Source organism: Pelodiscus sinensis, chromosome 32, assembly GCF_052426305.1.
Source record: "Pelodiscus sinensis isolate ZL-2025 chromosome 32, ASM5242630v1, whole genome shotgun sequence".
NCBI classification, from domain to species: domain Eukaryota; kingdom Metazoa; phylum Chordata; order Testudines; family Trionychidae; genus Pelodiscus; species Pelodiscus sinensis.
The window spans coordinates 6,284,072-6,311,638 of NC_143083.1; the positions used below are offsets into that span (position 1 = coordinate 6,284,072).

Consider the following 27,567-nt stretch of genomic DNA (forward strand, 5'->3'; position numbering starts at 1 on the left):
TCCAGACTGCCCCGCTGTGCCGCCAAACAGCTGATCAGCACAGCGCGGTGGCCATTTTGATGTAAATGAAGTGGCGATTATTTAAATTGCTGCTTCATTTTCCTATATCTAGTAAACTCATCTACATGGCTCTGTCGATGGAGCCATGTAGTCTAGACATACCCTGAGAGTAAATCACCATTGGAACAATGTACCAGGGGCGAAAGGGGGTATAGCATGGAACCTACCCCTCAGCCCATCTGTCCTCACCACCACCACTGTCCCCCCCACTTGCCATCTGCCTCCACACCTCACAATCAGTCTGGAAGGGCATATTGAGTGGAGCCCTGCAAGGATCTTTCCTGGCTCCAGTTCTAGCCAATATCTTTATAAATGATTAGGATAGTGGCACAGAGAGAACACTTACAAAGTTTGTGGATGATACTAAGCTGGGAGGGGTTACACACACTTCGGAGGGCAGCATTAGAATTCAAAATGACCTTGATATATTGGAGAAATGGGCTGAATTAAATAGGGTGCAATTCATTAATGTCAAATGAAGAGTCCTACACACAGGAAAGAACAATCAAATGCACAGAGTGGGAAATGAATGTCTAGGAAGGAGTACTGCAGAAAAGGATCTGGGGTAATAGTGGATCACAAACTAAATAGGAGTCAACAATGTAACACAGTTGCAAAAACAGCAACCATAATTCTGGGATATACTAGCAAAGGGTGGACAACCTGCAGACCAAGGACCACATGTGGCCCATCGGAGTTCTAGTTGTGGCCCATGAGACATTGTGTTTATTGTTGCCCACGTGCAGGGTTGCCAGGTTCTGCTGGTTTTTGTCTGTGTTGGGTTTTTCCTACAGGTGTTGCTAAAGTGACATGCATGGAGAGCAGGGGTACGTAATCATTTTTGATGGGGAGTGGCACTCCAAGATTTTGGTAAGTGGTCAAGGGCTGCACTTTTCCATGGGGATGGAGCTTGAGTGCAGAAGGGAGCTCAGGGTAGGAGACTGGGATGCAGGAGAAGATGTGGGGTTTTGAGAGGGAGTTTGGGTGAAGGACGGGCTTGTGACCGGGGGCAGAGGATTGGGGTGCAGGGGTATGGGTCCAGGAGAGGATTCTGGCCTGGAGGAGGAGTGCAGGAGGGAGTGCAGGGTCTGTGAGGAAGCTGTGACCTGGAGGAGGGGGTGCAGAGAGTTTGGGTGATGACCTGGGGTTGTTGGGGGGAGGGTGGAGCTGGGGTGCCAGAGGCAGGCTCTGATGGGGAGGTGCTTACCTAGACAGCCTCAGGATGCTCAAAGTGACTGTTCCCTATGCCTCATGGTGCTGCGCCGGGGGAGGGGAAGGGGACTTTGTGCTCTGCCCCGAACCCCAGCACAATCATCACAGCTCCCATTGGCCAGCACGCAGCACAGAGAGGCACAGAGAGTAGCTGGCTGCTTTGAGTAGCCTGGGACTGCGGCTTCAAAGGCGTGGTGGGCTGGATCTTCAACACCCCTTACATAAAAGCCAGGGCACATGAAGTGGGGTGCATACTGATTGCACACAACATTGGTTGTGAGAGCTGTACGCCCCTTCTGCTGCCAATCAAAGCGATGCTCTGGTTCAGTTGGCACACCCCACAAATTCTAGGTGTGCAAGCGCAGTTAGCAAAACTGCTCTAGCCCAGGAGAGAGGACAATCTTGGTTATGACAATCTTGTGGCCCCCTGAGATGAAGGAGGCCGCTCATGCAACCCACCCGGTAGCCTGGATTGCCCATCGCTGTACACGTGGGAGTGTTGGATGCCAGACATGCAGAATAATTCTTCTACTCTATTCAGCTCTGATTCGGCCTCAGCCGGAGTATTGAGTCCAGTTCTGGGCATGTCAAGAGAGATGTGGACAAACTGGAGAGAGACTTGAGAAGAGCAGAAAACATGATGAAACGTGGCCTATGAGGAAAGATGGGAAAAATGGGGCCGGTTAGTCTAAAGAAGAGAAAACTGAGAGAGGATGTAATAAGTCTTCAAATACATAAAAGGTTGTTAGAAAGAGGGAGTGATAAATTGTTCTCCTTAACCACCAAGGACAGGAAAAGAAATCCTGGGCTTAAATCGCAGCGAGGAGTAGACATTAGCTGCCTGGGTAGGCTGTGGAATCTCCCTCCCTGGAAGTTTTACAGAACCGGTGAGACAGACACCTGCCAGGGATGGGCCAGGTAATACTTAGCCCTGTCTTAGTGCAGGGCTCCCGGCTAGAAGCCTATTGCACTTCCTTCCATTTCTGTGATTTCTGAGATTGCAGGGCTTTGCCAGCAGGTCTCAGTCTGGACCCACAAGCACATTCTGCTTTTGTTCCAGCCTTGGCCCCCTGCTGATTTGCCAGGAAACCCAAATCGCAAGCTGATCTGTTGTTCTAGCCTTGGGCCTTCCGCAGCTGAGAGGTGCCATCTCGGCGCTCACTTCCCACCGTGCCCGAAGGGGGAAGGGGGTGAGAACAGACACGCTCCTCCCGTGGTGTGAAAGAGGCTGTGAAGCAAGGTCCCTAGAGGAACTAGGCTTCTGCACCAGCCCACCTGCTCCCCACACAGCCCCTGCTCTTGGGGCCAGGAGGGTCACTGATTTTTTGTTTCATTCATTGTGATGATGAGGTTTCCCGGAGCCTGCTGGGGCCATTTCTGGGCAAGTCCTGGCACTGCAACTCACAAGCCCTTGGACTTTAGTGTCCAGGACAAAAATAGCTCCCAACGAGAAGTGACCTTTGCCAGTCTAATAAATATTGACTTGCTCAGGATGAGGTTGGGATGCTCTCAGAAACCAGCAAAGGGCCCCGGGACTTTACTCCTGAACCAGGTGCCTGTCCCACAGGCAGCAGCCAATTGCACCGAGCTCCTGTCTGCCCACCCTCGTTCCACACTGCCGGCACCCAGGAGAAGAAACACCTGGGAGTGAACAGGCTGTTGGTGCCACTTCCTCTCTCTGGCTGCTCAGAACCCCCTTCCTTGCTCCAGGGCAATGGGCAGGTCCCATAATTCCCCTCCAGCTCCTTTTCTTGGGCACGTTCCCCCCCGTGCAGAGACTCTCTGGCACATGAGAATGCTGGCACATGGGCAGGAGGCAGCGGGAGCCATGGAGGCTGCTATCAGGCAGGCCCCTGGTGAAGTGAGCAGCAGCTTCCCATTGCTCGCATGTGGCCCTTGAGCACGCAGAGCTATTGCCTTCAGTGGAATCTTTGCTCAATTCAGGATCACTGCCCAGGTTCCCTGTAAGCTGAGTGCTAGGTGGTGCACATCCATGCATGCCTTGATGCAGACAACAACATTTATTCCACACATGGGTGGAAATAAACGGAGGGAACATTGATCATGGACCCTGGCTTTGTGGGATTGTTCAGGGACTCTTTGTGTCCCAAATGTCACTGTAGATAGGCATTGCAATGGGTGTGGGGTGCCCCAGGAAAACCACATGTGAGCTGGAATTGCTGAACCAAAGTGACCATGGAGCCCTGAGCGGTATTTTACAGTAGCCTGTTCAGTGGCAGGAGAGCCCAGTGGTTAGGGCAGAAGCCTGGGACCCATAAGACTGGCATGGATCCCTTTCTCTGCTACAGACTCCCTGTGCAACCTTGGCCAAGTCACCTAGTCCCTTGTTACTTGGTTCCCGCCTGTGCGGGGTGAGGGATAAACCTAGGTAGGTAGGGGCCAGCTCAGCACCAGAGCTAGACAGTTGCAGTCACTGCACCAAGCTGAGTCATCCCCTCTGACCTGGCCCCTTTCCCCCACCCCCTACATCATTGGCCTGAGTCTCATTATAGGCCATGATGGCTGCTACCAGCCGGGCTGGGCTGGGCTGCTCTGTACTTGCCATCCCAGAGCTCCTGCTGCCTGGTCACTCACTTCATTTCTGACTCGTGCACCTGGCTGCACCAGAGGCTTCTGTGGCTGGTGTCTTTCTGGCAGGGAGGAGCAGCCAAAAGGGGGTAATCTCTGTGGCCAGGAAACCCTGCTTTCTACAAATAGCTCATTCCACCACAAACTCCCAGCCACGGCACTGCATGTGACTGGGTCTGGGGCCTGGTTTAAACACCTTTGCCGTTAAAGCCCTCTTGCAAACTCCTGCATGGACCAATTTGTGTCAATTTCCAGCCGGCTTATGTCAGTTTGTCTCCTCTGGAGCTTTGCCTGTTTGAAGGGACTTGCCTATGTGCACTTTGAAAACAACAAAATTAGAGGCAATTAAAAATGAACCTTGGCAGGTGCCCAATGCAAAATTTCCACCCATGGCAGCTGTATGGGCCTTGAGATTCCCCCCAGAACGGTGCCATGCAGGGTAGAGATCTCTGCTCGTAGAAGGCACTTCAGTGGCTGGAAGCGGACGCTGGACACATTCAGACTAGAAATAAGATGCAAATGTGTAGCAGAGGAGGGGCATGGAGCATTGAAACCATGTGCCCTGGGTCACTTGGAGCCTTTACATCAAGTTCTCCTCTAGCTCAGCAGAACGTAAGGCCTGTGGCAGAAACTACCGGGTGTTCTGCATGAGCGACTAGTGGCCCCTCAGTAACACTCGGGGTGGAGGTGGGGTGGCTGGCCAGTGTCCAGCACCAAAAGGGAGGGGGAAGTCAATGGGAAACCACCCCCTAAGACTGACAGTGCCCGGGAAAACGCGGAGAGGCCAACAATCCAGGTTGGCCTGATTGACAGGGTGGGCAGGCTCATGAGTGGTCAGGAGGCCAGTGGTGTGTGGGTTTCCACTCTGCATGGGAGCTGGAATGGCCTGGGTCAGACAGAGAGCTAAGGAGAGAGCAGGGGCCCCAGAGTGCCAGACAGGGAGAACCAGAACCCAGAAAGCAGGTCAGTGTTGGGAGCAGAGCCACAGCAACCAGAGGCAGAGGGGCCAGGGAAGCAGCCCAGGGGCTGGAGGAAGAGCAGCAGAGAGTGGAGCTGAGGCTGGAGCGTCCGGATCTGGTGCCATGAGAAGCTGGGCAGAACAAGGGGGCCCAGGGCAGAAGCCCAGCACCGGGAGACACCATCATCCAAGGGTCCTTGCAGGCCAGACCTGGAGGGGATCACAACCCCAACTGCGGGATGGGAGGGCTGACATGGGGAGAAGGTCCCTGCCCCCCCAAAATGCAGGGGTGTGGCTGCTAATAGAGTGAGTATCCCTGCAGCACAGACCAGCAGCATCTCTGCAGCATGGACCCGCAGCACAGACCGGTAGCACGGGCCCGCAACATCCCCGCAGAACGAACCTGCAGCATAGACCTGCAGCATCCTTAGACCATAAGAACATCAGAACGGCCGTACTGGGTCAGACCAAAGGTCCATCTAGCCCAGTATCCTGTCTGCTGACAGTGGCCAGCACCAGGTGCCCCAGAGAGGGTGGACCGAAGACAATGATCAAGCGATTTGTCTCCTGCCATCCTTCTCCAGCCTTTGACAAACAGAGGCCAGGGACACCAATTCTGTCCCCTGGCTAATAGCCTTGTATGGACCTAACCTCCATGAAATTATCTAGCTTCTCTTTAAACTCTTTTATAGTCCTAGCCTTCACAGCCTCCTCTGGCAAGGAGTTCCACAGGCTGACTACACGCTGTGTGAAGAAGAACTTTCTTTTATCTGCTCCCCATTAATTTCATTTGGTGTCCTCTAGTTCTTCTATTTAGGGAACTAATAAATAACTTTTCTTTATCGGCCCTCTCCACACCACTCATGATTTTATAAACCTCTATCATATCCCCCCTCAGTCTCCTCTTTTCTAAACTGAAAAGTCCCAGTCGCTTTATGGACCTGCAGCAACCCCGCAGAATGAACCAGCAGCATGGACCCGCAGCATCCCCGCAGAATGAACCAGCAGCATGGACCTGCAGCATCCCCGCAGAATGAACCGGCAGCATGGGCCCGCAGCATCCCCGCAGAATGAACCGGCAGCATGGACCTGCAGCATCCCCGCAGAATGAACCGGCAGCATGGACCTGCAGCATCCCCGCAGAATGAACCGGCAGCATGGACCTGCAGCATCTCCACAGCACAAACCTGCAGCATGGACCTGGAGCACCTCTGTAGTATGGACCCACAGCATCCCTGCAGCACAAACCTGCAGCATCCCTGCAGCACAAACCCACAGCACAGAACTACAGCATCCCTCCAGCATGGACCTACAGCATCCCTGCAGCATGGGATGTGTGTGGGGGGGGGGGGGGCGGAGCTGGGACCTGTGAGGGACAGACTATGATCTGGACTGACATCCCAGTGATGCTGTGTGTGACATTCCTTGCCACAGAGTAGGGTGATGGGTTTTCCTTTAGCCGCACCCATTTTTTCCTTGTTCTTTTAAAAAATTGTCTGCTGTTTAATCAATCATATTTGCTTTGAACTGTAGGCAATAATCAGTGGGCCAGGGAAATGCCCAGTTCAGAGAGCACCCTGGAGTGGGGACACCCAGGCTCTGCCCCAGGTGACACCAAGGTCCTGTGCCCAGCCTTGTTGGGGTAAGGAGGACTTTGCTAGGGGAATGGGATGGGAGGGCATTGGGTGCAGGAAGTTGGAGTGGGGACTCAGATCCTGTCACTGGCCATGGGACTGGGGTCGTGTGCAGGCCAGGAAAGTCCCCCACAAGAGCAGGACCGTCCCCCACTCACACTGTGTGACCCGTGTGCTGCAGGCCAGGAGCTTGTACTGGTTCCTCTTGTCTTACATCTCCAGATCTCTGGCTGCAGCGAGAGCAGGGCAGGGCCAGGCACTCTTCTGTCCCACATCAGCATTTGCTAGGTCTGTGACCCTTCTGGGTTTCTAAACAAATGGCCTTTTGTCAGGAAGCCTCGTGTGTCTGCGCCTGGAAAGTCCGGAATCCCAAGGGGCGGAGGTTCCAATCCCAAGCAACGGGAGCTCAGCAAGAGAGTTTGCCTGGTTTGAAAATGTTAAGCTTTTGTTTAACGAAAGGATCCCCTCCTTTCCCTTGCTACAGCCCTCCGGCTAGTCCAGAGGTGCAGACAGGTGTCTGCAGGCTGCAGCCACACGCCGGCAACAGGGCACTGAGGATCTGGGGTGTGGCATGGCACATGACTGCATGGCCAGGCTGGCTGGAAAGTGACGAGCTGCATGGGAAGGGCCCAGCTCACTCACTGCCTGCAGGGAGCGTTCCACTGTGCTCTTCTTTCTGTCGCAGACACAGTGTCCCCACCTACACTGGGGAATTATGTCAGCATATGGACCCAGCCCCCACCAGCCCTGCCTTTCCTGCTGGGGCCCGCTCCCCATGGAGCCAAGCCGCCTACTCACCCTCCTCCCCACGGGAGGCATTCTGGGGACGGAGTGTGGGCGGGAGCGGGCTGGTGGTTTGGGAAGGCAATGCCTTCCCCTGCCTAGCAAACCCGCCACCCATGCATCATCACTGTTTCACTCAGTGGGCTTGTCATGGGGCATCTGCCCTGAACTGGCCCTTTAAGAGTTAAAACCCAGCCATGGGAGAACTCCGAGATGGTGGAGCCCACAGCTGTGGCAGATACAGTCCTGGGGCTGTGTAAATGAGTGAACAGGAGCAGCTAACAGGGCATTTGGAGAGGAAGTTCTCCAGGTAAAGGAGGAGGAAATACAGGACCTTGAGGTAAGTGGCTGCCTGGAGTGTGTGTTTGTGGGGGTTATTTGCTGTGTGCTGAGCTTGTCTTTGTTTGTTTGTTTGAAGGAGCTTCTAAAAGGTTTGAAATCTAGAAGCTTCTGTTAATTGGCTGAGCCTCAGTCAGGGGGAGGGGCTACCAGGGCTTTAAAAGCTGTGAGTCAGTGACTAGGGAGCTTGTGAACAGGAGCAGCTAACAGGGAGTTTAGAGAGGGAGGTTAGAGGGTGCTAGTGACTTCTGACCTTCTTTAAACAGAACTTTTATAATAACTTATATTCCAGACATTTAATAAGAAGCCCAGTTTATGCTTAAACTTATTCATAAGAAAAATGGAGACAGAAGCCCAGAAGCAGAGTGGGGATGTGATGGCGTGTTGGGGTTTTCCTGTCTCCTACTGGCTGGCGGAGTCTGTTCGTGCCATTACAGGGGTGCAGAATAGAGGGAGTTTATTGCTTCTCCAGGATACAGCACAGCACAGATGTAATCTGGTTACAGGGCAGGCCTAGGATGCCTTAGCCCCCCTTGAGATGGGGGAGACTGGGCCCCTAAATTCCAGCCCCTTTCCCTAGGCTGTCTCCTCTATGCTCCCAGACAGAAACCAACTCACTCACTTCCAGCCCTGCCCCCAGGGCTCCACTCCCCTTCTCCCCATTGTTCTGCTTCCTGGGAGATCACTGGTCAGACAGGTATGGAGCCCCCTTTGCATAATGACTCATCCCCTGCCCTGCTGGGCCGTGCTACAGACAGCAGCCAGTGGAGGTCACCCACTGCCCAGCATAGCAACCAGCAAGGTACCCCCCAACTATGTCACAGTGTATGTAACATGTATGATTACCTGCTCTGTGGGCGTATGGCATATGTGTGCACCTGTTGCAAGGAGCTCCTGGCCCTCAGAGACCGAGTTCGGGCTTTGGAGGCCAGGGTGGCTGAACTGGAGGAGCTAAGGGAGGTAGAGAGCTACGCTGATGAGACTTTCCGGGACACTGTAGTACTGTCCCACCTCCAGTCTGAGAGCCCCAGTGCTCTTAAGGAGGACGAAAGTCTCAAGGGAACAGAGCATTTAATGGGAGCAGAGGGAAACCATCCTGTACTTCGGACCCTCCTTTCAGAAGATGTTGCGGTATCCTCTCGCACTGAGGATACCTCTGAGGGGGAGGGATTGCCAGTTAGGAAGAGGCAGGTGTTAATAGTCGGTGATTCAATCGTTAGAAACATAGATAGTTGGGTTTGTGATGACTGGGAGAACCGTATGGTCACTTGCCTGCCTGGTGCGAAGGTTGCGGATCTCTTGAGGCATCTAGATAGACTTATGTGTAGTGCTGGGGAGGAGCCGGTGGTCGTGGTACATGTAGGTACCAATGATGTAGGGAAGGGTAGGAGAGATGTCCTGGAGGCCAAATTTAGATTGCTAGGAAAGAGACTGAAATCCAGGACTTCTATGGTGGCATTCTCGGAAATGCTTCCAGTTCCACACGCAGGGCCAGGTAGGCAGGCACAGCTTCAGAGTATCAATGTGTGGATGAGACGATGGTGTAGGGAAGAGGGATTTGGATTTATTAGGAACTGGGGACACTTCTGGGAGAGGGGGAGCCTATACAGGAAGGATGGGCTCCATCTAAACCAGGGTGGAACCATACTGCTGGCACTAAACATTAAAAAGACCATAGAGCAGTTTTTAAACTAGGAGATGGGCGAAAGCTGATTAGTGCAGAGATGCACGTAAATCGGATGGAGACTTCCCTTAGAGGAGAATCCATTGATAGAGATTTTCTAAGCTGTAGTCAGAAAGAGAGGAGGGGAGAAGACAAACCATGGGCCAGAGCAGACAAACAACCGCATACAAAGGAATCAGGGAAGGGCAGACAAATAAGCAGTGGCAAATTCTTAAAGTGCTTCTACACAAATGTTAGGAGTCTGACTAATAAGATGGGTGAACTAGAGTACCTCGTATTAAAAGAGGAGATTGACATAATAGGCATCACTGAAACCTGGTGGAATGAGGAAAATCTGTGGGACACAATCATACTGGGATATAAAATATATCGGAAGGATAGAGCAGGCCGGGTGGGTGGCGGAGTGGCACTGTATGTGAAAGATAATATAGAATCAAATGAAATAAAAATATTAAATGAATCTACATGTTCCATAGAATTGCTATGGATAGTAATTCCATGCTCCAATAAGAAGAAATTAGCAGTAGGGATATACTATCGACCACCTGACCAGGACAGCGATACTGACATTGAAATGCTGAGGGAGATTAGAGAGGCTACCAAAATAAAGAACTTTATAATAATGGGGGATTTTAATTATCCCCATATTGACTAGATACATGTCACCTCAGGAAGAGAAGCAGAGATAAAATTTCTCAATGGCTTAAATGACTGCTTCTTGGAGCAGCTGGTGCAGGAACCCACAAGGGGAGAGGCAATTCTCGATTTAGTCCTGAGTGGAGCGCAGGATCAGGTCCAGGAGAGAACCATTACAGGACCACTTGGGAATAGTGACCATAATATAACAACATTTAACATTCCTGTGGTGGGAAGAACACCTCAGCAGTCCAGCACTCAGGCATTTAATTTCAAAAAGGGGAATTACACAAAAATGAGGAGCTGGGCTTGCGCTTTGGAAATACCAGCTGTTTAATACCAGATGGCACTTCTGTTCTTACCTCTGGCCTCCGGCTGTGTCCTGTGGCCAGGCAGCGTTATCAGAGCGTCCAGTGTCTCTGTTGCTCCAGAGAAGTGACTCAGGATTGGGGGGCCTATTTCTGGTGGCCCATTACGAGACCCCTTCAAGGGACTCGTCTGGCAGAGGGCTTACAGCTGTTGGCAGCTCAGCTCTGACCTCAGCCACCCCTCCAAAGCCTGTTTGGAAAACCTCGTCCTGCGAACCGGAGGCCTGGAGTTTTGTTATAGTGTGCGCCCCCCCCAAGCCAACTGCTGGTCTGTGCCACCCTAGAGCCCCAGCCATTTCTGCCTCCCATGGCTCACAGGGAGACAGAGCTCAGTTATCTGATCCAGCCAGGAGGTAGAATGAATTGTGGCTACAAAATGTAACGTGAGGCTCCAGAAGCCGTAATCCCCATGGAGGGGAAAAGCAGGCAGGTAGGCTGGCTCACCAGCTCTCTTGGTTGCCAGAGGATCAGATAATGTTGAAGGATTTCAGGAAACCTTTCCTGGGCTGCTGGAAGCCACTAAATCTACCCTGAAATGTGCTGATTGTAGAGCACGTCCATTTGCTGTCTCCACACTGGCATATTGAAACTACCAAGGTGTGAGAACTTATATGGACACCCACGATCTGACAAAACAAAAATTGGTGTTCACACTTGCTCCCTCTGTACACAGATTATGTCCACACTAGGGTTGTCAGGTACCCAGTTTTGAACTGGACAGTCCAGTATTTGAGCTCTCTGTCCAGGAAACAAATTGAAAAAATACTGGACATATAAATGTCTGGTATTTTCTAATTCAGTTTTTATTATTATCATGAGTATCAGTACATAGTTGCATACTGCCTGGCTGGTAGACACGCTCACACTGCATGAGCATGTCTACCAGCCAGGCAGCACGCAACTATGCAGTACAGAGGGAGGATGGGGGCAGGGCCGGGGTGGGATTAAATCCCTGGGGCCAGACTCGCCCATGTGCCCCACTGGGACTGTGCACAGGACAAGTAGCACCCTGGGATCTGCGTGCACCCGGGCCGGGCCAGTCCCACTCCCCGCCGGCCGGTTCCTCCCACTCCCCTCCCGGCCAGCCCTGCTCCCCAGCAGCCAGTTCCCCCCCGGCCAGCCCCACTCCCCTCAATCCCCTCCCGGCCAGCCCAGCTTCCTGCCAGCTGGTTCCCCCTGCCATCTACTCTAGCTAGCCCTGCTCCCCCTGATCTCCTCTGACCAGCCCTGCTTCCTGCTGGCTGATCTCTCCCTGATCTTCCCCAGCCAGCCCCACTCCCCTCCTGGCTGGTCCCACCCCACTCACCCTGATCTGAGATCAAGTGTGTCCGGTATTCTTTTTAAACCATCTGGTAACCCTAGTCCATGCTAGGGATACCATCATTGACAATATGAGCAACGTGTTGTGGGTATGTACCTATCAGGGCTCCTTCCCCAGTCTGGCACGATAAATGCAGAAGTGGGGGCCAGCAAGTGTTTCCCAAAGCCTTATGTACCAGGCTTTCGTATCAGACTTTCGCCAAAATCTTAAAATCCTAGATTTTGGGAATAGAACTTCCACTGCCACCACCCAAATATTAATAAAGAAATCAGGGGAAGATCATCTGGGAAATCTCACCCCTAAAATAAGAACCAGGACCCACAATTAACCAGTCCCAGGTTAATAAAAAGAAGAGAGAGAACTTTTAAGCATAATGACTAGATGGAGAGGTAACAAAATATACTCATGGAGAAACTCCATGGGCTAAAACTTAGTTAAAGAGAAAAGCCAAACATCTTTTAAGCAGTGTACAGATATTAGATCCCATACCCAAAACATAAAACAATAAAACCTAACAAATTTATCCAAGCTTTACCCTACTTACAGAAAGCGAAGAATTGTTTCTTGGAGAGAGAGAGAGATGTTTGTCTCTCTCTGTAACTGCAGAGGAACTCAAAGGCTGTGTCTAGACTACATGCCTCTGTCGGCAGAGGCATGTAGATTAGACAGATCAGCAAAGGTAAATGAAGCCGCGATTTAAATGATTGCGGCTTCATTTACATTTACATGGCTGCCGCGCTGAGCCAACAAACAGCTGATCAGCTGTTTGTCGGCTCGCCGCTAGTCTGGACGTTCCCCCTGTCGACATCAAAGCCCTTTGTCGGCAGCCCCGTTATTCCTCGTGAAATGAGGAGTAACGGTAGTTCGAACTAGGAAGCCTAGTTCGAACTACCTAGTTCGTGCCCCGTGTAGCCGCGCTGCACGGGGTTCGAACCAGCGGGGTTTTAAAAATGGCGGCTCCCCGCTTATGCAAATGAAGCCCGGGAAATTCAAATCCCGGGCTTCATTTGCAAGTGCGGTATGCCTACATTACCCCGCTAGTTCGAACTAGCAGGGTAGTGTAGACATACCCTTAGAGAGGAGAACAGGCAACCCAGGAGTGGATGGGGTAAACAGAACGCTTATAACTCCACCCAGTTGCCCAGTCCCCCCAGCTGTGCCCTCTGTATGCAGTCCCTGTGCCTGGCATCCTCTGCCCCTGGCCTGTGGGACTCAGTGTCCTCTGGGCCCAGCCCTCTGTCTCGAGGGGTCCTGCCTGGGCTGGCTGCCCTGTGTATTCCAAACACCGGGCTTTGCAGAGTTTTATTTCTGTGCCATTCAAATATTCTCTATTTTTGTAGGACCTACAGAAAAGTGGCTGCACTCCTCGGGTGCAGCAGCAGTTCATTTGCCAGCATTAGTGTCAATGCCACTCTCCAGCCCTTGACAAGAGGACTGTGCCCTCATGTCCCTGTGCTGAGCTGGCTGGCCCCTGCCTTTTTTTTTCTTGCTGAATGGTGCCTTTCCATAGACACAGGCTCACTCTACTAATTTAGCAAGAAGAGCGGTCTTTTTAACTAGCCCCCACACCTCTTGGTCCCTTTCTTACAAATGTTCAAATGTCCTATGTGTGTGTACTTCTCCTTGAAGACAGGTGGTGAGGGAAACAGGAATTTTGCTTCAAAGAGGGGTAAAAGAAGTAGGAGGGATAGGAGGGGGGTGAGAAGTTGGCTTTAAGGTGTCTGCTTGACCCTTCAGAGCCAGGTTCTCTGACTTAAGGCAATTAAAAATCATCCATGCAGTATTCAGCCATCTCGACTGCCAACACACTAATAATAGTGTGCTGCTTCTCAGCAATCTGCTGCAGAGTTTCTACTTTACTGCTAAGATTATTAACTTTCTCCCACAAACATGACAGAACCTCACACAGAGCCTGCACCAGCACAACCCTGGGAACCTCTGGACGCTAGGGAGGCCTCCACTCACTCTTGGATGGCAGACCAATCCTGAGGAGCCCCAGATGGGTCCACATAAGGACCCCTTCCCATTTCCCCACCAACTTGTTAATAAAATCCCTAACAGCTGTTGCAGTAAAGAGCCCACGAGATTTATCCATGTGATCCATCAAGACACAATGATCAGGCACAACTCTCCCCTGGGATTCTGTTTGTGACCCCAGATGTTAGAGAAGAAACAGGCCACTCAGAATGATGGGTTGGGGGGGGCCGAGGTTAACGTGTGTGGGCAATAAAGCAGTTCCGTTTACCCCACCTGCTACTGGGTCGCTTGTTTCTTCTCTAAGGCTGTCTCTACACTGGCGAAATCCTGCACAAAAGCAGCCGCTCTTGCACAAAAACTTGCTACTGACCGCGTGTTCTTGCGCAAGTAAACTGACGTTCTAATGTATGAAATCAGGGCAACATGAATTTCTTGCACAAGAAAGCCCTATGGTTAAAATGGCCATCAGAGCTTTCTTGCACAAGAGAGCGTCTACATTGGCATGGATGCTCTTGCGCAAAAGCACATGCCAGTGTAGACGCTCTCTTCTGGAAGAGATTTTGCCCAAGAACTCTTGCGCTAAAGAGTTTTTGCACAAGATCACGCCAGTGTAGGCATAGCCCATGGCCATGTCTACGCTGCAGGCTTTTGCCAGAAGAGAGTATGCTAATGAAGCGCTCATTAGCATTTGTCGCACTGTCATTTGCATATTCTCTGCCGATGCTTTTTGTGCAAGAGGTTTTTGTGCAAAAACAAGCAGTGTAGAGGGGTCAATTTTGTGCAACCCCCCCCCCCTTTGAACAAGATCTTTAAACCTCCTTTTTTGAGGCCCTAATCTGACCTCCCCATATGTGACGGTGCTGTGCACCACACCACACAAGGGCATGTCTAGATTACATACCTCTTTCGAAAGGGGGATGTAAATTAGACAGATTGAAATCGCAAATGAAGCTAGGATTTAAATTTCCTGCATAGGTGTGTGCACGGGGTGTGCCGGGTGTGCCCAGGCACATCCTAATGTCTTGGGCCAGCTAGCGTCTGCTAGAGGAGAGGGATTTGTGACGGGGCCCCAGCCCCTCACTTTAAATTCCCCATGGCCATCTATGGGGCACTGTGGGGCAGAGAGAGCGCATGCGCGGTGTGCTCAAATGCCACGCAACAGGTGAGAGCGGAGATGCCCAGGCGTGGCGTGACATCACAGCCTGGGACTTTAAAACTGCCCGTCCCAGCTCCAGACGTAGCTGGGGTCTGAGTACAGACGTTGGCTGGCCTGAGCCATTTTTGCACCTCGGGGGCGTCTCTGCCCGTCCCGGCAGCACCGTCCTGTACCTTGGGCTGGCTCTGACTCCAGCCCCGCGAATTGGAAGGCAGAAGCTGAAGGTAAGGGAGGGGAAGGGGGAAAAATTAGAGGAAGGGGCTTATGCTGAGGGGAGGGGGGCAGGTCAGGAGAAGAAAGAGGAAGGCACCAAGGGACAGGGTAGAGGGGAGACAATGAGGAAAAAGGCAGGAGGGGAGGTGCCAGTGGGAGGGAGGACAGGGTGATGCTGAGAGAGGAGAGGGTAAGAGCATTGGGGACTAGAGGGGGGAAGGGGAGGTGCTGGGAGAAGGCTTGAAAGAAGGGGTGGGCATGAGGAAGGCAGGGATGGAGCAAGGCATGTGTGAGGGCACAGGGGCATGAGGGGAATGGGGGCAGAGGGTGGTGAGGGGGTGGGCATCAGGGAAAAAGAAGGCAAAGGGGGCAGGGGCAGTGAGGGAAGGGGGACGCACCAAGAGGGTGCAGAGGGAAGGTGCAGGTGCCAGGGGATGAGGAGGGGTAGCTCACATGATCAGAAAGGGGCTACTGAAGGAGTGGGCACAGTGGGGAGAGAAGGGCTGGTGGAGGGGGCCAGGTCTCAGGAAGGCTGAGGGCAGTGAGGAGGGCAGGAGTCAGGACAGCAGAGGAGGGTGAGGGGTTGGGGGGCAGCAGGTGCCAGGGGAGCTGATGGAGCAAGGGGAGGAGACATGGCAGCAGAGGGAAAGGGTAGAGGTTTATGAGAGATTTATCAATAACTTGGGTGCTACAGTGGCACATGAACTCAGTACTGGTGCACAACACAAAATTCATTCTGTTCATGGGAGGAAACTCTTAGAGGGAACACTTCTCCCAGCCCCCGAGTTAATGTCACACACCTTGGGGTAATGCAATTGCAGGATAGTTGCATGAGGGAAGTTTGGAGGGGCAAATTAATCCCTAATGGTAGGAGGATGGTGGGAAAAGTCCTTTGGGGGGGTGTCACATGACACTTTTTACTTCTGGTCATGTGTCCATCTAGCCTGGAGAGTGTTACCTCCAGAGGTGTGGCCAATGGGGGCCAGGGGCATGGGTAACAGAGGTCAGGGGTGTGGCTAATGGGGGTCAAAGTATATTTTAAAAAAATTCTTTGGGTGCACACCCTAATGAAATGTGCAGTGCACGCCTATGATTTCCTGTGCTTCATTTGCATAATGGTGGCCAAGTGTTGTTTCGAAAAAGGGCTTTTCAAAAGTAAAACCGCCATCTAGAAAGAACGTGTGGCCACCATTATGCAAATGAAGCACAGGAAATTTAAATCCCGGCTTCATTTGCAATTTCGATCTCTCTAACTTACATCCCTCTTTTGAAAGAGGGATGTAGTCTAGACATGCCCAAGGTGACCACTGGTGATTGCTGCCTTATGGCCCTGCAAACTCCTCTCTGCATGGCTCTCAACCCTATATCTGTCTCTCCCTTGTTCCTAGCAGGGCTGGATTAAGGGGGGAGGGGGCTAGCTGGGCAGCTGCCCAGGGTGCCAACCTATAGGGGGTGCCTGATGGCAGCTTTAAGGGGCTCTGTGCAGCCGATGCCCCTTAGAGCTGCAATCAGGCGCGCAGCACGCTGGGGGGCAGGGCCGCACATGCACCCTGCACCTGGGGGCGGAGCCGCGCATGCATCACGCGCCCGTTGCCTGGGGCGCAGGAATGGCTCGAGCCGGCCCTGGTCCCTAGCCCTAACTCCTTTAGATCACAGTGTTCAGAGGAGTGGCCACATTCAGCAAAAGCAACAAAGAGCCCAGTGGCACTTTAAACACTCACAGATTTATTAGAATCTTGGGGCCTAAGCTTTTGTGAACCGTATCTTGGACTCCCTGTTCTCCGTGCATTGCCTCTGAGAGAGCATGTTTGCTGGCTGACTCACGTCTCATTTCCTGTCCTATCTCCAGCTCCCTTTGATTTTTATTTTCTGTCCCCACGTTACCTCTCACCCAAATGGCATCTGGCCCTTCTCGCCTTGCTGAGGATTTTGCTCCGACTCCTGAGGAGCTCTGAAGAGCACTGGGGCTGGCTCCCTGTCTGGGGCTGCCTTTGAAGAGTGTGTCCCAGCTGGTAGGGAATACCCCAGAGGCTAACTTACCAAATCGCAGGGCTTTGGGTGACAACTAGTGCAGCCCTTCAGAGCAGCAAGCCAGGGGTACAAAACTGTCCATGACAAGGGCCCCATTAGCTGAGGGTGTGTCCACCACAATGGGGAGGGGAGCATGCAGAGGGATGGGAGAAGGAGCAAGGGGAGCTACTGGGACTTGGAGGGCAGGTGGCTTTGGGGGAGCAGACTCCAGGAAGGGAAGCATCTCCTTCACTTTCCTGCACACGCCCTGGAAGGAAATAAGAACCAGGGGCCAGAGGGATATTATTAATGATGTGTATTACTGCAGTGCTTCAGCTTTGTTCTGTGTGCTGTGCAGAGGGGGCGGCCAGTCCCCACAGCAAAGGTCTGGGGGGAATCAAGGCTTAGGGGGAAGTGGACAGGTTCTCCCCAGATGGCTACGCAGGTTCCCTTCTGCCAGAGAGGCTGAAGCTGAGTGCAGGAGACAGCCAGTTCTGTCTGTCAGCAGCTGCTGCACGTCCCATCCTCTCAGCAGGGAGGCTGACTGCAGTTATTCCAGGACCTGGACCGGGTCTCCTTTCAACCAGGCTTTCCAGTCAAAACCAGACACCTGGCAACCCTCACCTCAGGCCCCAGCCGAGCGTGTCGGGTCGTGTACAAATACAGCAGAAGGGAGAGGCCCTATGCCAGGGCACTAAACAGACAAGAGTGGAGGGCAAACGCAAGCCCAGCGAGGGGTGTGACCTCTCCAGGGTCACCCAGTTGATAAGAACTGGTCTAGTAATTCTTTACCAGCAGTGCTCATTGCAAGTGCTGCCCCTTTGCAGTTAGTGATTCCCATAGCAATCTGCAGGAAGTTGGAGAGAGGAGCACAGGTAGGGTGGCCAGGTGTCCGGTATTGACCTGGACAGTCCAGTATTTTCGCCTCCTGTCCGGTAAAAAAAATTCAGAAAACACTGGACACCTAAAATGTCTGGTATCTTCTGATTTTTTTTTTTTTTTTTTCCCAGCCAGGAGGCGAAAATCCCAGGTGCTTATCTGGTTCTGCAGAAGAGCTGTCTGGCCCGAAACAGGGCAACAAGATGGCAGATGGCCACCGGCAGCCTGTTCAGGCCAAAAAGCCTCAAAGGCATTTCTTAAAGGGGCCATGCTGGGTTTTTTTAATTTATTTCATTTTTTTTGCTTAATAACTCTCGGGGTCCTCTTTTTTTTTTTTTTTCCCCCCCAACAGAATTTTTCCCCTGGTGTGTTTTTTTTTGGGGGGGGGGGGGGGGGGAGGTGGGAGGAATGTTCGGTATTTTTGGTTAAGCCATCTGGCAACCCTAAGCACAGGTTGCAGCAGGGAGGAGTTTGGCGGAAGTACCAGTAAGCCAGTCTGTGTGCGCATGGCTGGAATGCTCCCTGAAGTTGCAACATCTCTGTAACTAGATCTTTTAATATGGAGTCAGTTTAGTTTTACAATCAGGGAGCCCTCTTGTGTTATTACCCAGCAACAATTTGTATTTTGGACTATTCGTTGTGTGGATTAATTATTTATACAGATTTGCTGAATATTTGCACACGTAATTTACAGCTTCTGGTTTGTTCAGAAACTGTTCACTTTTCCCTACCTTGATTTGCATTTAGAGGATGGGCTTTCCAGAGCAGGCACCATTCCTTTGTTCTGCCAGTGTAGCACCAAGCACACGGGGGCCTGGTCAAAGATGGGTGCTATCATACTCTTTAAATAGTGTATTGCACCAAGCAGAGTGCGAGGAGGGGGGCTGTAGGCTCCTAGGCACTACTGTAATATACCTTAAGTCAGTGGTCTCCAACCTTTATAACCACAAGATCACTTTTTTCAATGTGAGCGAAATGTAAGATCTAACTTAAACCCAATAATAAGCCATCTTGTTAGTCTTTAAAGTGCTACATCGTTCTGTCTTTTGTTTCAGCTGCACCAGACTAACACGGCTGCATCTCTCACAACTCAAACCCAGATAACCTTCCCCACTTTTTTCCCTGGCCTTCTTTGAGGCCCTGCCCTGCCCCACCCCACCCCTTTTCCTAGACCTCACCCTGTTCACTCCATCCCCCTTCTTCCCCGAACCTCACTCACTTTCACCATGCTGGGGTAGGGGGTTGTGTTGCAAGTCTGGTCTTCGGCTAAGGGGTTTGGAGTGTGGGAGGGGCTCCAGGCTTAGCTCAGGATGGAAGATTGGAGTCCAGGAGAGGTTTCAAAGTGCAAGCTCTAGAAAGGAGTTTGGGTGCAGAGGAACTTGCGTCTGGGACAGGAGACTGGGTGCAGAAGGAGGTTCAGGGCTGGGAACAGGGGTATAGGATGGGCACCATTTAACTGAGACAGCTTCTGGGTGGTGGAGCAGTGGAGTTAAGGCAGGCTTACTCCTGCCCTGGTCCTGCGCTACTCCTTGAAAGCAGCTGGCATGTACAGCAATGGCGCCATGGTGCCATGTGCTGCCCCTCATCTACAGGCACTGAACCCACAGCTTCTACTGGTCACTGTTTCCCTGTTATTGATCAATGGGTGATGCAGGGGTGGTGTCTGCAGGCAAGGACAGCATGTGGAGACTCCCTGCTCTGCCTTTCTCAGGAGCTGCAGGGATGTGCCAGCCACTTCCAGGAGCAGCAATTACCACAGGGATAACTACTTCAATTAGGCATTTGAGAATTCACTACTCAAAATATTAAATTTAAGTGTAAAAGAGAAATGAAAATTATGAAATGCACAAACCAGTGAAAACCCAAAACTAAGAAGCAGTAAAAGTAGTAACAACAGTCCCCACGTATGTGTCTGGTCAGGAGGTCAGCGTGAAGGACAGTGTGGCTATGTCTACACTGGTGGCTTCTTGTGCAAGAACATGTCCACACCGCCATGTGCTTCTGCACAAGAGCATCCATGGCCGTATGGACGCTCTCTTGCACAAGAAGGCTCTGGTGGCCATTTTAGCCATAGGGCTTTCTTCTGCAAGAAACCCCTGCCACGTCCACACTGTCCTCCTGCACAAGAGAGCCTACACTTGTTAGAAAAGAGCGTAGCTCTTGTGCAAGACGCTCTCTCTTCCCACGCCGTCCTGTAAATCTTCTTGTGCAAACGCGGGTGGGCAGTGTGGCCGCTCTGCGGAAGAACCTGCCAGTGTAGACATAGCCACAGCATGACAGACACACACACTGTGTGAGAGTGACAGATTTCTATTGCCAAGCTCCCTCCATCCCCTTATTTCTGTGTGGAGACGGGGTACAGAAGTGGGGGGAGGAGGGACACCCTGACATCAGCGGCCCTTCTCCCTCCCACACCCTGCACAGAAAGCAGGGGGCCAGCTCCAAGGCAGAGGCAGGAGCAGCATGGAAGTGGGTGGAGGGGCAGCTGAAGTGCCAGTGCTTGCTAGCTTCCCAGCCAAACCAGTCGGGATCCCCTGTCAGAGGCTCCAAGATTTACCCGTAGATCTTGATACTGGTTGGTGACCACTGCCTTAAATCATGGCACCAACTTACTCAGGGCTTGAACAACACTCTTCCCTAGGCCCAGCCCCCACTCTCCCAAAGCCCCCATCCCTTCCTGCCCCTCCTCTGCTTCTTCCTGCCCCCGCTCAGTGTCTCCAGCACACCGCGGAGCAGCTGGAAGTGGGGGAGGGATGAAGCTGATTAGTGTGGCCTTCCAGTTGTCGGGAGGGCAGGTGGGGAGGAGGTGAACATCCGAGTGACCGGTAGGTGGGACACAATGGAGAGACAGCCAGGTGCTGACCTTCGGGGCTGCCAGTGGATGCTGAGCAGTCACTATTTTTTTGGTCAATGCTCCAACCCCCAGAGCCCCATGGAGTTAGTGCCTATGCCTTAAATAATGTACAGCACCTACACCACCAAAGGGCTGGTCTATGACGTGGGCTGGTAGGTGCTACCGTAATGCACCTTAATAATGTACAGCACCTAGCACAAGGCAGGCCAAGGGGCTGGACCATGGCAGTTGCCCGGGTACTACCACAATACCAATAATTGTCATGCTGTTTGTGCTGTTGAGTCTGGCTTGGACTGATGAGGAGAGACGGCAGCACAGAAAGGGAATTTTCTGGGGCAGACTTTCTGACCCTGGGACCCTTGAGCAGTACAGTGAGTGCCAGGCACTGCCCACGTGCTCCCTGGCCCTACACAGGGTGACCCTGTATCCGGCTGTCCTGGGAGCCAGCCCTGGGCTATCCTGGAAGTCACAGATGTAGGTGAAAGGCAAACTCCACTCTCCCAGGCCCCACTGATGTAATGTTTCCAGGAGCAGCGTGTCCCAGCGAAGCTATAAACATGTGCAAGGCATAAGCAGACCTTTATCTGTCTGCAGGGCCTTGGGCTGGCTAACATAGAATGAAAACAAGTTGTTTTCCAATAGCACTGCAGTGGAGAGTCATCAGCTGGCACACACGCAGGACGGGCCCTGTGGGAAGCATCTCGCGCAGGCCCCTGCCTCTTCCTGCCCTGCCTGTGCTGGGTAGCAGTCACCTCGGTCTCATAGGCACTGGCATGTGGGGCCGAGTGGGGCTGGGATCTGCAGGAGGCCAGCGGGATGTTCTCAGCTAGCACACTGCAGCTGTTTGGATCACAGAGCCATGGGGCTCTGGAGGTTGGAGCATTGACCAAAAAAATAGTGACTGCTTGGCATCCAGCACTACATGCTGAGTGGTCTGTGTGTTTGAGCAAGTCAGAAAAGATACCTACCCACACAGTAATGCTAAAGGAGAACCCTTGAACTCTGCAGGTATTTTTACCTTGATGTCTGCACCATTTGCTTCTGAGATCTCCTGTCAGTGATATCTATAATCGTTGTCATTCTCTTGTGTTTCCCATTCCTGATATCATTGGGAACATGGTGTGTTTTCGCTGATTTGTTGTTTCAAAAAGCAGCTGCCAAAGAGTCACATTTTACTAATTTTAAATGCCAGAATTTCCACAGACACATATATGTTCTTAATAAAAGAACGGTGTTTTTATAGAGCAGAACAGAAAACAGGACTGTAAGTTACATACAGCCAAGTCAGATCAAAGTGTAGCTATAGAATTTGTCACCGTTGACAGATTTCCAAGTAACCTGAAAATGTTCCCGCAAAATGTTGGTGGAACAGCATTAGCTGAAATGAAAATCATGTCTTTGCTCACAAAAGAATTACAGGAAAATAAAAGAAACTGGGGACTTGGTCTCTGCTGGGAATTTGGCCTGGCATCATCCGTCAGTTCTTGCTTTTGTAACTTGGCATGGAAACTTTCCTGAGCACTTGAACTATTTACAAAACTCTACTGTAAGCACTTGATTGTACCGTGCCCCCCACGTCCCTGCCAACCACATCCCCACCCTCCGTGCCACATCCCCCTTGCCCTCACCAGCTACGGCCCCTGAACCTGCTAGTCACATCATGCCCCTATCCTCATCAGGCACAACACAGCCACCACCACTCAAACTCCTGTGCCAGGCTATACCCCTGGGCACAGCCTGGCATGGTTTGCCATCACTTCTGCCCTGCCATATCAATCCCTCACTTGGGCCACACCATGCCACCCCCCGCCTTCCCCAGCCACAATGCACCATGCCCACATGTCTGCCCACCAGTCTTTACACACCTCTGCCCCCTGTTCCAGCAACCATGCCCTGCCCTGCTCAAGACCTGCAGGCACGGTCCTCAGCCCCAGGGCTGCCTGGTGGCTGCCACTCACAGGGCTTTCCTGGCTCTGGGTGGTGTAATTTGCACACACTCCCTGCCTTGTTGACACAGGACAGGCAGGTTGGGACCGGGCAGGCTGCAGCCGAGGTGCCACTCTGCCCTGCCAGACTCGGCATGTGGGTTTATTGTTAACTCAGAGAATCCATGGGAGAGAAATCCAGCGAACTCTGCCCCAGCGTCCAGGCCCGCAAATGCCGCCCGGCCTGCTCAATGCCAGCTTGGGACACAGGCCATTACCTTCTTGTGGCAGGCTTAAGGGCAAAACTGCATTCCCTCTGGACTCCTACCACAGCTGTCCCTGTGCCAGTCCCAACCCCTGCCCTCAGCCATGTGTGCCAGCCCCTCCACCCTCACCCCCTGCCCCATCTCCAAAGTGCCATCTTCCATTCTGTTCTCCCTGATCTGCTGCCTCCAATCCCTGACCCATCCCCCACCTGCTGTCCCCTGATGTGCCACTCCACCAGATTCCTGTCCCCTACCCACAGAATCCTAGAGCACTAGAACTGGAAGGGACCTCGAGGGGTCATCAAGTCCAGTCCCCTGCCCTCACGGCAGGGCCAAGCACCGTCTAGATCATCCCTGACAGGTGTCTGTCCAACCTGCTCGTCAATATCTCCAGGGATGGGGATTCCACAACCTCCCTGGGCAATTTATTCCAGTGTTTAACCACCCTGACAGTTAGGAAGTTTTCCCTAATGTCCAACCTAAACCTCCCTTGCTGCAGTTTAAGCCCATTGCTTCTTGTCCTATCCTCAGAGGCCAGGAAGAACAATTTCCCCTCTTCCTTCCTGTGACACCCTTTTAGATACCTGAAAACCGCTGTCATGTCCCCTCTGTTTTCTTCTTTCCAAACGAAACAAGCCCAATTCTTTCAGCCTTCCCTCGTAGCTCATGTTTTCTAGACCAGTGGTTCTCAATCCTTTTTATAAAGTACACCCTTTAAAAAAATAAGTCTCCTCAGTACCTACAGTTTTCTGACACACAATTTTTTTCTACTATTGCAACACATTTGTTTAAACAATGTAATCGGAGCTGGGGGGGTGATGACATTTTTGGGTGTAAAAAGTACAAAAACAATAAAAAGCTGTAAAATTTAAAACAAAAATTCAGTTTTCTCCAAATTTCAATTGTGTTGATGTACCTCCCCAGACTTCTCTCGAGGACCCTTAAGGTTACTCATATCACTGGTTGAGAAACATTGGGACCTTTAATCATTTTTGTTGCTCTTCTTTGGACCTATTCCAGTTTCTCCACATCTTTCTTGAAATGTGGTGACCAGAACTATACTCAATACTCCAGCTGAGGCTTAACCAGTGCAGAGTAGAGTGGAAGAATGACTTCTCGTGTCTTGCTCACAACACTCCTGTTAATGCCTCCCAGAATCAGGTTTGCTTTTTTTGCAACAGTGTCACACCATTGACTCATATTTAGCTTGGTGTCTGCTGTGACTCCGAGATCCCTTTCTGCCAGACTCCTTCCTAGGCACTACTCCATCCTCATCTTCAGCCCCCTCCCATGCTGTCTCCCACCATGCGCCAAGCCACTCAATTTTTGCTCCCTCCCTTTTGTGCCACCTCATCCCCACCTCTGGCTCCCCCTTTGTGCCACTGTAGCGGGGTTCCCGCTCTGCCACCGCGCCCCTGCCGTCTGCTCGGGAATTATATCTGCCGGCAGGTGGTGCGGTCTCTTCGAGACACTGCCCTCCGGCAATGTCCACAATAGCCTGAGCTTTTCCCCCCTTCCGGGGGAAAGTTCGTTGTAGGCCGGCAGGCCTTTAGGAGGAGGATCCTCCACCCTGGTACACTGGATGGCTAGTCCGTCCTATGGCCCTACCGTGCCTTAGAGTAGTCCGAGTCCTGGCCCTTTAAAGGGGCCTATCCGGATCCTGGCCGGGTGCCAAAACCCTTATACGGATGCCCAGGCCCTCCAGCAGGGCAGGGCAGCAACTGCTGGCCAGGCCCCAACGCAAGGCGGGGCCGCAAACAAACCCACAGGTCTGTAGGAGCTCCTAGTTCAAGAGCGGGGCAGGCAGTGCAGCTGCAGCAGTGGCAAGGGAGTGGGAGACTGCCACCCGGTTAGTGGGTGGCAGGGGGGGCGCAGGCCCACCCACTCCACTGCGCCCCGGCCCAGGGGCCCTGGATGCAGCCGTTCAGCTGCTACGGGCTCAGCAGGGGCTCCAGCCCGCAACTTGCTGGCCTAGGGCTGTTTTCAGCCCATGCTACCCCCTGGGCCACTCCTCGTCTCCCCCCCCCTTCCCCAGTACCTGTAGCCCCAGCGGCCTGTCGGGGAGTTGAAGCCCGCGTCGTCTCCGCAGGGGCCGGCGGCCCAATCCAGGGGTCAAGAGGTCGGAGCTCTGTAGTGTCCAGCGGGGCTTGTCCGGCCCGGCGTTCCAGTACCCACCGGGGGTCCAGCTGGTCCAGCGGCTCGGTCCCGTCCTCTGGGTCCTCGAGTGGTTCAGCTGGCGGGCCAGGCCAGGCCTTAGTAGCCCTGGCAGGGAGTCCCTGGCCGGCCTCTGGGAAGGTGGCTGAGGGCGGCCTAGCCCGGGTCTTAGCCTCCCCAGGCAGGAGCTCCAGCCAGGCCTCTGGGTCCTTCGGAGGCTGGGCCCTGACTGAGCTTTGTGGCAGCCTTCTTATAGTCCTAGCCCCGCCCTTTGACTTCCGGTCAGGTGAGGGGGCGGAGCTAGGCTGGCCCCAAGATGGCTCCCAGAGGGTTTCTTCTGCTTCCGGCTCAGAGAGCGGCCATTCCACCCCTCTACAGCCACTCCTCACGTGCCAGCTCCACACACACACTATATCCCACTCACCAGCCCCACAAACCCTGTACCTCACCCTGACACATAATTCCCCCATCCCTGGGTGCCAGCCCCACACTGCCTGTCCATTATCTGCTCCACACTTCCTACTTGCCAGCCCCACACACCCTTTCCCTCCAGGAACCAATGCCACACACCCTGCCCGCATCTTCTGCCTCTGACAACCAGGTCCCACACAGCCTCACACACCCTGCCTCCTTCCCCCCCATGCCAGCCTGACATACCCTTCCCCCACCCCCATGTGCCAGTCCTACACACACTGCACCCCCAACTCCATATGCCTTCTCTCCACTCCTTGCCTTCCTCCCATGTGCTTTGCCCATGCACCCTGACCCCCACCCCAGGGTGCAGTCCCCACACACCCTCACACCACCCTGGGTGCCAGCCAATTTTGTGACACACATGAAGGACACTGGCTGTGTGTGCCTGTGAATGTCCCCGCACCCCAGTAGTGGAGGGCACCAGAGGCTGGAGCCTAGTTCTTGGCTCCTAGAGATTTAAGCAGAAGGTCCCAGGTTCCAGTCCAGCTGAAGTCTGCAGTTTCTGTATTGCTACGTGGTCAGGATTTGTCACACACAACCAACCTCTGCAGCCAGGGATCAAGTTCGGGGCTTGGCCCTGATCCACTGACAACTCAGTCAGGTCAGGGTGACCTTGGCTGTGGAGCAACGTGTATCTTAGTGTTGGCCAAGCTTGTGAGGGCCCTGCCCACAACTCCTCAGCATTTCACTTGGTGTCTGTAACACAAAGGCATCTGGGCACCAGGTCCAATACATTGCAAAGCACCAGGAATGCTCTGGACACCCTACGGGTCTGGGGAGAACCAGAGAAATAAAGGGGGACACAGGGACACAGTCACCTCTGTGATGGGCACAAATCAGAGCCTCATTTGTACCTTGTGGCTCAACATCACCCTGACCTGCTCTGCCCAGCCTCCCACCAGAGCTAAGCATGTTAACCCCAAGTGACTGCGCCTCAGCAAAGAGCCATGGTGGGAGAGGGAAGGGGGGCTGACGAACAACCCTGGGCATGGGCAGGAGAATGGAGGACCCTGGCTGGGGCAGGAGGCAAGGAGGCACCAAGAGCCTCTGGCAACAGGGGAGATGGGCTGGGGGCGGCAGGGAGCCCCTGCAGTGGAGAATGGGAACTTGTGGGGTGGGTGAAGGGATTCAGGGTGCCCCTAGGCGGTGCACAGGGTGCCCCTAGGCGGTGCACAGAATGCCGAGTGTGTGACAGGAGCTTCTTGCATTTGTGTAGCTGAGTTGTGCTGGGGCTGGGCCTTGCTAGCGAGGGGCAGCTTAGGGTGCAGCCTCCCCACCCCGAGATCAGACGCATCTCTGCACAGATTCCCAGTAGACCAAGGGTTCCCACACTGGGGGGCGTGAAGGTCACACACACACACACACACACACACACACACACACACACACACACACACACACACACACACACACACACACACACACACACACACACACACACACACACACACACACTCCCCTTGCTATTTTTGTTTTTCGGCCCCACTTGGTTCCTTTTTTTTTTTTTGCTCAACAAGTTTTGCTGCTGGGGGAGGGGAGGGGGGGCATGAGGGTTTCTCAAAAATCCAAAAGGGGGCATGATACTGAAAAGTTTGGGAACCACGGCACTAGACAGATTCCCTCGGACACGCTTTGTGAATGGTGCCCACAAGCTTCCTAATAGTCATGGGAGCACTGCTCTGCCTCTCTAAGGGGCTCTGAGGCCTCGGGGGGACCGGTGCCATGCTCCAGGTGGTGCTAAGGCCGAATCACGTCCCTATTCAGCTATGGAAAGTAACTTCCAGAGAACTACAGGACAGTTCTCCAGGCTGGGATCAACGATCAAGGAATGAATGAATCACATGGTCTGGAGTAGGGACGTTCGATATCGGTTAATAGAATATGTTGGAGGCAAAGGAGAAGTAAGGGGACAGTTAAAATGGTGGTTGTTCTTTCTCACCTGTTAATGTTATTTGGTTCCTTAAACTGTTGGAGTGTTGTTGTCTGTTAACCCCCTATCCCTTCCCTGAGTGAGTGCAGAAGAATGTCTGAGGTAAACAGCAGGAGTAAACAACAATGCACACGGCCCCCAGCAG

At 52.9% G+C, this 27,567-nt stretch overlaps 1 long non-coding RNA gene across 2 annotated transcripts; it reads right to left on the minus strand.

The window, feature by feature from the left end:
* Window positions 1-95: 95 nt before the first annotated feature.
* Window positions 96-27,567, minus strand: LOC149520887 (uncharacterized). 2 transcript variants are annotated; one of them, XR_016348196.1, is made up of 3 exons: window positions 27,432-27,567; window positions 23,449-23,576; window positions 96-1,924 (listed from the first exon to the last, which is right to left on the minus strand). It is a non-coding gene; the product is annotated as an uncharacterized LOC149520887 (long non-coding RNA). The 2 variants fall into 2 exon arrangements; XR_016348197.1 differs by lacking the exon at window positions 96-1,924 and adding an exon at window positions 20,829-21,827.